This window comes from Crinia signifera, chromosome 6 (genome assembly GCF_055691185.1).
Source record: "Crinia signifera chromosome 6, ASM5569118v1, whole genome shotgun sequence".
NCBI lineage: Eukaryota > Metazoa > Chordata > Amphibia > Anura > Myobatrachidae > Crinia > Crinia signifera.
In genome coordinates, this window is record NC_139222.1 from 207,981,022 (window position 1) to 207,991,452 (window position 10,431).

The window sequence follows — 10,431 nt, forward strand, 5'->3', positions numbered from 1 at the left end:
TACCTTTACAACATGCAGTATGAATGGAGTTTACCTGGCTTTTGACCCATTTAAAAAAACGTTTACAAAAACGAGTTGAAAGCAGGTTTTTGCAATGTGAAACCAGCTTAATACGGGAATCCATGCCATAAGTATAACCCATATTCCTTTACTCTTATTATTATTATTCCATTTGAAACCTTTTTTGTATTTTGTTCAATGATGTCTTTATGTAATTCTATAGTGTAAAATATTTTTATACCCATCAAGTGACCACTAACTCACCAGACATTGTGCAATAAGCAAATAAAATTATACACTGTTTTTACACTACCATATTGATCCAATTTTTAGCGCTTCACCTTTTTTGCTTTATTTCTCACATATCAAATTCATTTCCTTCAGCGGTTTAGACTTTGCTACGCTTTGTGATTAATTCTTGAATTGTGCTTGCCTTATATTTGTCTCCACTTCTTTTTTTAAATCACCTTTATCTCGTTGTACTATATTTCCAAAACTACATTTCCACTGGTTTGAAAAGAGCCAGTGATAAGGAAAGTCATTTAAGCTGGTTTCACATCCATAAATGGCATTGACCTGGTAATTTGAAACGTTGGTACTTGTGAGTTATCCGGGCTGCCGATTTTTTGATTGTATGCCTTTAGTTAAGGCATACAATCAGATGCGATGCGATGCGATATCGCATCGCATCGCATGCGACCATCGGATGCGATGACCCGATTTTTCCATAGGAATCAATGTTAAAATTGACTGAGTCCATTTTAACATGGAATTCAATGGGAAAAAGGGGTCCTTTTCATACCCCTACTATCCAAGTGGGCATGGAGTTGGATATAAACCTGTGGCGAGCGTAGCGAGCCACCGAGCCCGAAGCGTGGCGAGCGAAGCGTGCCCCGCGAGGGGACGGTATTCTGTGTCCCCTCGCGGGGCTCGCTCCGCTCGCAACGCTTCGGGCTCGGTGGCTCGCTACGCTCGCCACAGGTTTATATCCAACTCCATGCCCACTTGGATAGTAGGGGTATGAAAAGGACCCCTTTTTCCCATTGAATTCCATGTTAAAATGGACTCAGTCAATTTTAACATTGATTCCTATGGAAAAATCGGGTCATCGCATCGCATCGCATCCGATGGTCGCATGCGATGCGATGCGATGTGCCCGATCCGACCCGATTTAGAAATCGGCAGCCCGGATAACTCACAAGTACCGAAACGTTTTTTAAAAATGGGCAGACAACCTTAACCCCTTCACACCGCATAGCTTAAACAGTATATTACCTGTTTAAGTACGGTCTGAAAGGGGTATTACCGTTTCAATGCCGTGTTCTCCCATCACTTTTTTAAACGTGTAGGATCCTGCTTTTAACACGTTTTAAAATACCGGTATTCTGTAACCGGTAAATTGACAATGGAGCTTTCACATTGCAGCTGTCCCGGTTTTAAAACGGTAAAAAAACTGCAATATACCGTGTTAAAGCTGCAATGTAAAGCTGGTATAACAGTTTGAGCCATGTGCCCCTTAAATATCATCCATAATTATAATAATCATCCATGTGCCCCTTAAATATCATCCATAATCATCCAACAGAAGAGCGCCTCCTAGTGGCTGCATAATCCTTTAAAATGGTAGAACATTTGCATTTGCTCACAGACTACGGTAAATAGCTTTGTACACCTGAATGTATTGCACTTGGAGTATCACACTTTACACCCACATTAATACATTTTTACAGCCATGAGGTGATTAGTAACCTGCAACTCATTGCATAACTCAGGAAGTGTACTACTTACAAGATGCATTATTAATTCACAAAGTTCAATTACTTGCCTGTAGCAAAAACCCAGTTGTTTATTATGAGGAAGCTGACCAGACTGGTGTCAATTCAGTGTCCAAGTTTATTCATCTAAAGTCAGCTCTTTTGCATTATACAAGTCACAACCTCTGGGAGATTAGTGTGTTACCTGTGGTACACTGACACCCACTGTTTTTCCCTGTCACACTCTGCCTCTCCCTGTCAGTTTAAATATTCTAAACTTGGGTCAGGGTGGAGAAGAGGGGCCCAAATTCTATTTGTGCACCTGGACTCACCACCCAGTGTTCCGTCACTGATTGTGGATGTGCACTGACAGTAACACAGTAATATACAGTGGCAAAAGCAGGATTTTCAGAAGGGGGTTTCCAGAGGGGCGGAGTAAAGCACGGAGATGGACACTTATGTGACCCAGTATATGCCGGGTCAGTTAAATTATTATAGATAGACCAAATTTATAAAAATAATAATAATAATTATACACACACACACACACATATATATATATATATATATATATATTATATAAAAGCAGTGTAGACCCCTGGGCATAGCAATGTATTGGGGCCCCTACCGATCCTCCAGCTTTGATGTCCCGCGGGTGGTAGGGGGTATTATATCAAACGCTCAGCATGTAGGGCCTGGATCAGTCATTTCCACTAATTACCCCTTTACTGCACAGATGGTGGGAGATGGGGTGGGAGAAGGGGGCATTGGGCTAAATGAAGGGTCCCTGATACATAACTTCCAGGGTGGTAGTGGGCTTATTATTCATAATTTTCTGGTGGGAGGATAATTTGCTTGACAGCAGATATCTCCAGTTACCAGAAATAGATTTCTTAGATTTTAATGGAAATAAAACTAGAGAATCCCACCTACTAAATGGTATTGGGTACTAGGGGATCAGAGTTCAGGAGGCAGAGCAATCCGCCAACAAGAATATAAAACTACATATCAGGTGTGTGGAGCTGGAGCAGTAACCAGCTGCTGGAAGGCTGATATCTCTGGTTCTGGGAACAGTAGAGACAAGCTTTTAGTGCCAATCAAAGGAGGAGAGTCCCAGCTTTTGGAATATACCCTCATCAAAACTCCAAGTCAGACATAACCTGAAATATCTGACTGGGAATAGCAATTAACAGGCTTGGATGGGGACCACTGCTTTGAAATCAGATATCTCCGGTTCCCAAGGGCCGATTTTCAAAATTCTTGTACCTATGGAAAGAGGGGACCCTCAGCTTTCAGCCTAGGGTCCTGACACTCCTGGGGGGGTTTCTGGGTACTCAGAAACCCCCCTGCGTGCGCTACTGATATACAGGTGCCATGCTGAAATATCCATCATGCTCTAGACATTATCTGTGTTATGCTGCCCATACACTTGTGAGATATAGCATGCAATCATTCAATTAGACCACATCTGTTCGATAAATCGAATAATTGTATGCACATTTTGTGTACCATGCGATGCGATGCAGGGCACGCTGGTCGACTCTCGTGTCTCAAGATCTTATGTTCTGCAGATAAAATTTATCGAAATTGTACGTGCGGTCGAATGCTGTTTTGTGCGCATTCGATTTTTCTAACTGGGACTTTGGATTCCTTTCGATCTCTGATCACTTCCTGGCCAATCCTCTTCCACCCACTGTGCACAGAATCTTTTTGATAATCTGGTGAGTTTTTTACAGCATTCGATGCAATCACAATTGATCATGCGATCCCGCCTGATTTTTTTTTATCGCAAGGGGCATTCGATAAATCACATGATTGTTTGTAAAATTGTATGCCCAAAAAAATTTTTCAATGCGATTTATTGAAAGGTGAGCTTCAAGGGAAATCGACCCCGATATCGCATCGAATACAATTGCACAAGTGTATGGGGTAGCAATAGCTGGGCATGACAGATATAAGCCATGTTTCCTGCAGCCTGGAGATGAGGATTGGGCTGGAAGGTGCACACGCACATACACACACACACACTTTGTAGGACTTGTGACAATTGATCTTCGTCATTATCATCACTCACATGATATACTAGATAGATAGATAGATAGATAGAGATCTTATAACACTAAACACCATGATGGGACAACTAGATGAAAAATAGCACTGTAGGAACAGGGCTACCAACAGGGGGGTCTGTGGGTACTTCTGTCCTGGGCCCTGCCCCTCAGACAGAGAAGGAAGGGCCCGGGCTGCTCCAGCGCTAAGTGCCGGGCTCCTTCTTTTATCTCCAGGAGCTGCCTTCCTGCTTAAACAGCAGATCCCCGGCAGCTGCATAGCACTTCATTCTGTCCCGACCACTGCTGTGGCTAGCAGATCGGGCAGCTTCAGCACACTTTATGTAAGTACTGTATAGATTGCTCAGACAGCGTCTGCAGAGGTGAATCTTCTCTGTGCACTGGTCTCCTGCAGCTGAACTCCTGACCTCACTGACACTAGGGATCAGGACACTGGAGGACCCCTGCTGCTGCTGCTGCTGCTGCTGCTGCTGCTGCTGCTGCTGCTGCTGCTGCTGCTGCTGCTGCTGCTAACTACACATTTATTAACCTCTTCTGTGACTGAGAAAAGGCAACTGAAAAGTAAGGTTAGTGATGGTGGTGGGGCACAGCTTAAATATATATTATTTAAGTAGAGGTAGGGGTACAAGTTGTAGTGAGAGCAGGGGCACAGCTTAAGTATAGAAATTACAGGGGTCAGGTAGCACAACTGAAATATGCAAGGGGGCATGTAGCATAACCTGGTTATCTGCTGCCTGCCTCTTGAACAACCAATGGAGTTGGCAAGCCCCCATGTACCAAGTGACGTAATGACGTGGCCGTGCCATTGATCAAACCGCAGAGGAGTGCCCATCCTGAGGGTAGGGGGGCCTGCCTAATCTGTCAGTCCTGGGCCCCAAAATTTCTGATGGCAGCCCTGTGTAGGAAGAATACATATACGTGACATTGCTATATAATGCTGCTGGGCAATCCAGTATTGCTCCCAGGCAAGAAGATGTTACAACAAAGAGTCATTATAATATACTCATTTTGTTGCTATACACAAGACAAAAGTTAGATTTATATTTAGTTTGAAGACAAAAGAACATTGTTAAAGTTGGTACAGTGTAATTCTGGATAGGTAACCTGCGGATCTCCTGCTATTGTGGAACTACAGTATAAGTTCCATCAGAAGCTGATATGGCAAGCTGGGACTTGTAGTTTAACAGCTGGAGAGCCACAGGTTAGCGGAGTCTGTGTCATCCACGCAATAACAATCTAGAAGTACTGAAGAGAACATATACAATGAGTCCTGGAACCAGGCAGGTGCTGTACATTCACAGAATGTCACCGCAATACATTTTTCTACAAATGACAAATATAACAGAAAATAAAGCACAATAACTCACATTACTCTCATGGAGTAACATACATAGAATATACACTTAACTGTGTTGCTAATGCAAGGCAAATAACCAGAGAACATTGCTAAACTTAGTGCTAGCTATTGGAGACACAAATACAGCATTGATGGCACTCACACAGTAGCTGGCACACAAGTTTGCCCGGTCCCTGTTGGAGTTATGCACCAGTTTGGTTCTCCGCTGGTTGCAAGGTGCTCATCCCTCAGCATCCTGGGTGCTGGGCACAGAGAGCTTGTCACATCCCGTATGTACAGTAATGGGTAGTAGATGTGCCCGCAGTAGTCAGTTCTGTGCCAAACTCTCACTCTGTAACCTGACAGTCTCTGTGAGTGAGCGCTGCAGCCTCCCCTGTGGGCGGGGTTATCACCTGTCATTTACCCGGCCTGCTCTGCCCCTGGGTCCTAGAATCACTTGTTCTGCTTCAGCAATATACTCATGGCATGCTGCTGTACTATGGTGGTGGTTACACTGCGAGGGAGGGAGTGAAGGGGATTTTACTGTAGCTTTACTATATGTACTAACTAATAATCACACCATCTAGTTACTGGTTATAAACACTATCATCAAGTTCTACACCTGCTTCTGTTTATAGTGTAGCTCTGCACAATAAACACACGTGTCTGGCTAATTATTATTAAACCTTACTTTAACTTTCTTTATACATTAAATAATATTGAAATATTTTCATCTAGAAATCAAACAATAGTGAGTGTGTAAATGAGAAAAATTACCCCTACACCTGAGTGGAAAAAGCTCTAATAGAATTGAATGTACTCTCCTGGTATATGTGGTACTTGTTGATCCCCTCTTTTTCAAGTTTTTTCGGAGACCATGAAATGAGAAAAACAAAGAGGTGCCACAGTCCTCGTGTAAGGGATGCGGTCATTTGGTCTACAGCATTATGGTCGACAGTCATTAGGTCGACACCATTAGGTCGACATGGGAAACAGTTGACATGGGTCTAGGTCGACATGGTAAAAGGTCGACATGGCTCTAGGTCGAAAGGTCATTGATTCGACAGGTCATTAGTTTGATAGGTCATTAGTTCGACATTGTCTAGGTCGACAGTCAAAAGGTCGACATGGAGTTTTTCACTGTTTTTTGAGCCAACATGCGCTGACAGGCGGTATTTCATGCCCTACCACCCACTAGGGCAGTGTTTTTCAACCACTGTGCCGTGGCACACTAGTGTGCCTTGAGCTGTTCTCAAGTGTGCCTCCAAATCTAGAGATGCCCAAACCACTTTACAGCCACCACCAGTTTAAGTGTTATTTACTGGTCTCTTCTTTTCATGTAAAGGGCCAATGTATTTTATTTGTGCTACCTGTGGGGACCAGTGTGATTGTTTTTTATATGGGGGCCAATAGGTTTGTTTTTTCCTGTGAGGGCCAATGTGTTTTGCCCTGTGGGGATCTCATGGTGTGCCTTGGCAATTTAAAAATCTTATTTAGTGTGCCACAAGGTAAAAAGGTTGAAAATCACTGCACTAAGGTATGGTGGGAGAATAAAATAGTGTGCCTAGCGTAGCCCATGTCGACCTTTTCCAACATTGATCTAATGGTGTCGACCTAATGACTGTGGACCATAACGCTGTAGATCAAATGATCCCAACCCGAAGTACAGGCTGCTGCTGGGCTGTGCTCCCCTTCATTGTGCGCCACAGCCTCTTTGCATTAACCCGTGACACATCGTGCATGCGCCGGTTTGGGACGCCGGAGGCAGGGATGTGGCGCCATGACGTTGTGACATCATGGTGCCGTATCCCTGCCTCCGGCGTCCCAAACCGGCGCATGCGCAGTGAGAGCGCTTGCCGGGTATTAACCCACAAACTGATGCATTGCCGGGCATAGCAGGAAGCATGCGAGCAGGGCAGGGGAGCCGGCGGCAGAGCTCCGATGCCAGGTGACCAGTGTTCCCTCTAAGCTGTGCGCACGTGCGCGCGCACACAACTCGACGAGCATGCGCACAGACATTACAACAGAGCGCACAAAGCAGCAGTGGTCCCTTTTTGCAGTTGTGGACTCAATTAATGTGTGTTTCACCCATTAACTACATTGTGTGCTGTGTTTTGAATGTTTAATATCAAGTAAAGTTAACACAAATGCTGAATGTCATTTTCCAGTTATCTAGAAGTGACGCACAAAAATTTAAATTTCCTTACAAAGTTGCACAGCCAACATCTTTTGCCGCACACAGCGTTCGTAAAATTAGAGGGAACATTGCAGGTGACATGTCGGCACACGGAGCTGGTGCTCCGCCCTAGCTATGCTTCTGCTAAAAGCAGCCCATCAACTTATATAGAAATCTAATTTTGGATATTTACTATCATATACTCCGGCATAGACATGGTCACTGACTTGCACTCGCTAACACACTTGGCTCAAGAGGATGGATTTTTGTCATGTTTTGTACTGACCATGGGAGCATACTTTCTCCTTAATGATATAGTGGTCCTTTCTCAGCCCATGTAGATGGTGTGTATATGATATTACAGGATTATAAGCATTTACATATTTGCATATATTTTTGCATATTTTGCTCATTCTCACCGGTTATTGCATATTTTACCTAAAATCTAGTGATGGTACATATTTTTCCAAAGGGGGCACTTCACGTATTAGGCCCCGTCCCCTTTCCACCCGCGAATCACGGCACTGCTTTGCCCTGCTGCTGGCCAGTTAGTGGTGTGCAGGCCAAACCAATATGTGTGCAGTGTGGGTGCCTCTGATGTACGTTATGTCTGACACTGCACTAGGCTGCCAATCCACTTTAATAAAAGTTAGTCGGGGTGGATGCCATCACAAAACTCCAGAACCTTTGCCTGCCCCTGGCCTGGCTAAGAGAGAGACTTCTGCAGCAGAGGAGGCGGGCGGAAGGGTTGTTGTGACATCAACTGGTGCGGAGGTTTGGTAGAATTTGCAGCCTTGCGAATCAAGCAGAATAACCCCCTATACTGTATGTCAAATCCTCTATGTGTTTTCTAATATCCTTCCATGAAAAATTCCAAACTTGGTTTCTCTGTTGGATCTTTCAGCAGCTATGACATCATTGTTTGACAGCATTTGGAGATGTTACATTTTCTTTCAAGTGTCTGATCATGCTGCTTTATAAACATGTGAAGTGCATAAAGCATTTAACTGCATCATGTCTTTGCAAATGCAAATTTGAATTAAATGTTCTTCACATTGTCTTGGAAACTGATTAATACACATGTGAAGAACGCATTGATCAAATGTTTTGGTATATGAAACGCTACACCCGAGCGCAAGATTTTGCTTACAGAATAAATTGGAATATTTAGATATGCAAACACAATCTGGACCTTTTTCTCAATACAAATTGTTCTCTCATTTATTGTGCATGAGAAAAATGATTTATGCCTCTTACACATTAGGCTAAAGGTGACAGTATGGGTATGAGCTGAGGAAAGCTATGTATTACTCTTTGTTTTACTGTTTCTTTACCATGATCTTCATCATATACCTCTACCCCCACTGTATGCAAAGCCTGTATGCTGTACATTCGCTGGTTGCACACCCTGCCAGCAACAAGCTGGCAGGGTGTGCCAGCTTTGGAAGAAAAGTGCTACATAAATACAAATATTATTACTGCTGCCTTTGAGCAGCATGATCAAGATGGTGCCGCTGATGGCTGCCTAGGAACTGTACAGCTCAGCCAAATATGTTCCCTGTGTGATAACTGTACTGTCTCTGCTTAATGTTACCTACCTGGCTGTAGCAGTGACCAGTGGCGCCGCTGATGGCTGCCTAGGCGCGGTGCAACTCGGTGGGCATGTGTTCCCCACATGTAATGTATGTAATGCCCCCCCCCCCCTTCATCCCTGCTTGATGCTGCACTGTAAATCCACAAAAAATTCCTAGTGTGCGCAAGCATACATGGCCAATAAAGTTGATTCTATTCTATTCTATAAGGGGGTGTGTAAGCATGGCTAAAGTACAGTATGATCTGGTTTGTGTAAAATACCTTCTATGGAGACCACAACACCTGGGCCCTTATTCTGGTTCACTCGCAAAGGTAAATCCTTCTGAAATGGACAAAACCATGTGCACTGTAGGGGGGGCAGATGTAACATGTGCAGAAAGAGTACGATTTGGGTGAGTTATCTTATCTGTGCTGGGTAAATACTGGCTGCTTTATTTTTACACTGCAATATAGATCTCACTTTGAAGTAAAACCCCACCCAAATCTAACTCTCTCTGCACAAGTTACATCTGTCCCACCTGCAGTGCACATGGTTTTGTCCATTTGACAAGGAATTCGCCTTTGCGAGTGAATCAGAATAACCACCGAGGTGCACAATGCAGACTGATTCTGATGATGTTGATGATGATGATGAAACTGGCTACCCTGGTATTCTGCTCAGACCAGGAGGTCTTACATATGCTTCTTCAAATCCTTAGAGAAAGTGATACCGAGGAGAGAGATAAAGTACCAGTATATCTGCTAAAACTGCTATCTAACAAGCCGTGTTTAAAAAAACATGACAGGGTGGAGTGGTTTGTGCTTTAAGTCTCTCTACTATATAGAGGTGAAACTCGAAAAATTAGAGTATCATGCAAAAGTTCATTTATTTAAGTAATTTAACTTAAAAGGTGAGACTAATATAATATATAAACTCATTACATGCAAATTGAGATATTCCAAGACTATTTGTTATAATTTTGATGATTATGGTTTACAGCTTAAGAAAACTCCAAACCCAAAATCCTAGAAAATTAGAATATTGTGAAAAGGTTCAATATTGTAGGCTAAAAGTGACACATTCTAACCAGCTAATTAATCCAAAATATCTGCAAAGGGTTCCCGAGCCTTTAATTGGTCTCTAATGCTGGGTACACACCTAATGATTTATCTGTCCAATCTATCTGGTGAGAGCAAAAATCTGATAATGTAGAGGGGCAATTGACAGACAACCATTTGCTCCCTAACACTGGGAAGAAGACCATGGTCATTTAGAATTTTTTTTAAATCCGTTCGATTAACAAACGTTTGTTTTCCAGCGTTTGTGAGCAAATGAACGATTGTCATTTGCTCCCAGATTTTACCAGATTTTTGTTCCCACCAGATACATCGGACATAAATCTTTAGTTGTGTATCCAGCTAAAGTCTGGTTCAGTAAAATTCCCAATCATGGGGAAGACTGCTGATGTGACAGTTGTGCAGAAAACCACCAATGACACCCTGCACAAGGAAAGAAAGCTTTAA

At 43.2% G+C, this 10,431-nt stretch overlaps 1 protein-coding gene across 3 annotated transcripts in view; it reads right to left on the reverse strand.

Moving 5' to 3' along the window:
• Positions 1-5,532, reverse strand: part of GCGR (glucagon receptor) — a 62,835-nt gene extending 57,303 nt beyond the window's left edge. For 2 of the 3 annotated variants that reach the window (XM_083148715.1, XM_083148716.1), the window contains exon 1: positions 5,323-5,531. The gene's annotated coding sequence lies outside the window, so the exon portion shown is untranslated. Of the gene's footprint in view, positions 1-5,322 lie in introns of all 3 variants that reach the window. The other variant, XM_083148718.1, reaches the window with a different exon arrangement.
• Positions 5,533-10,431: the final 4,899 nt, after the last annotated feature.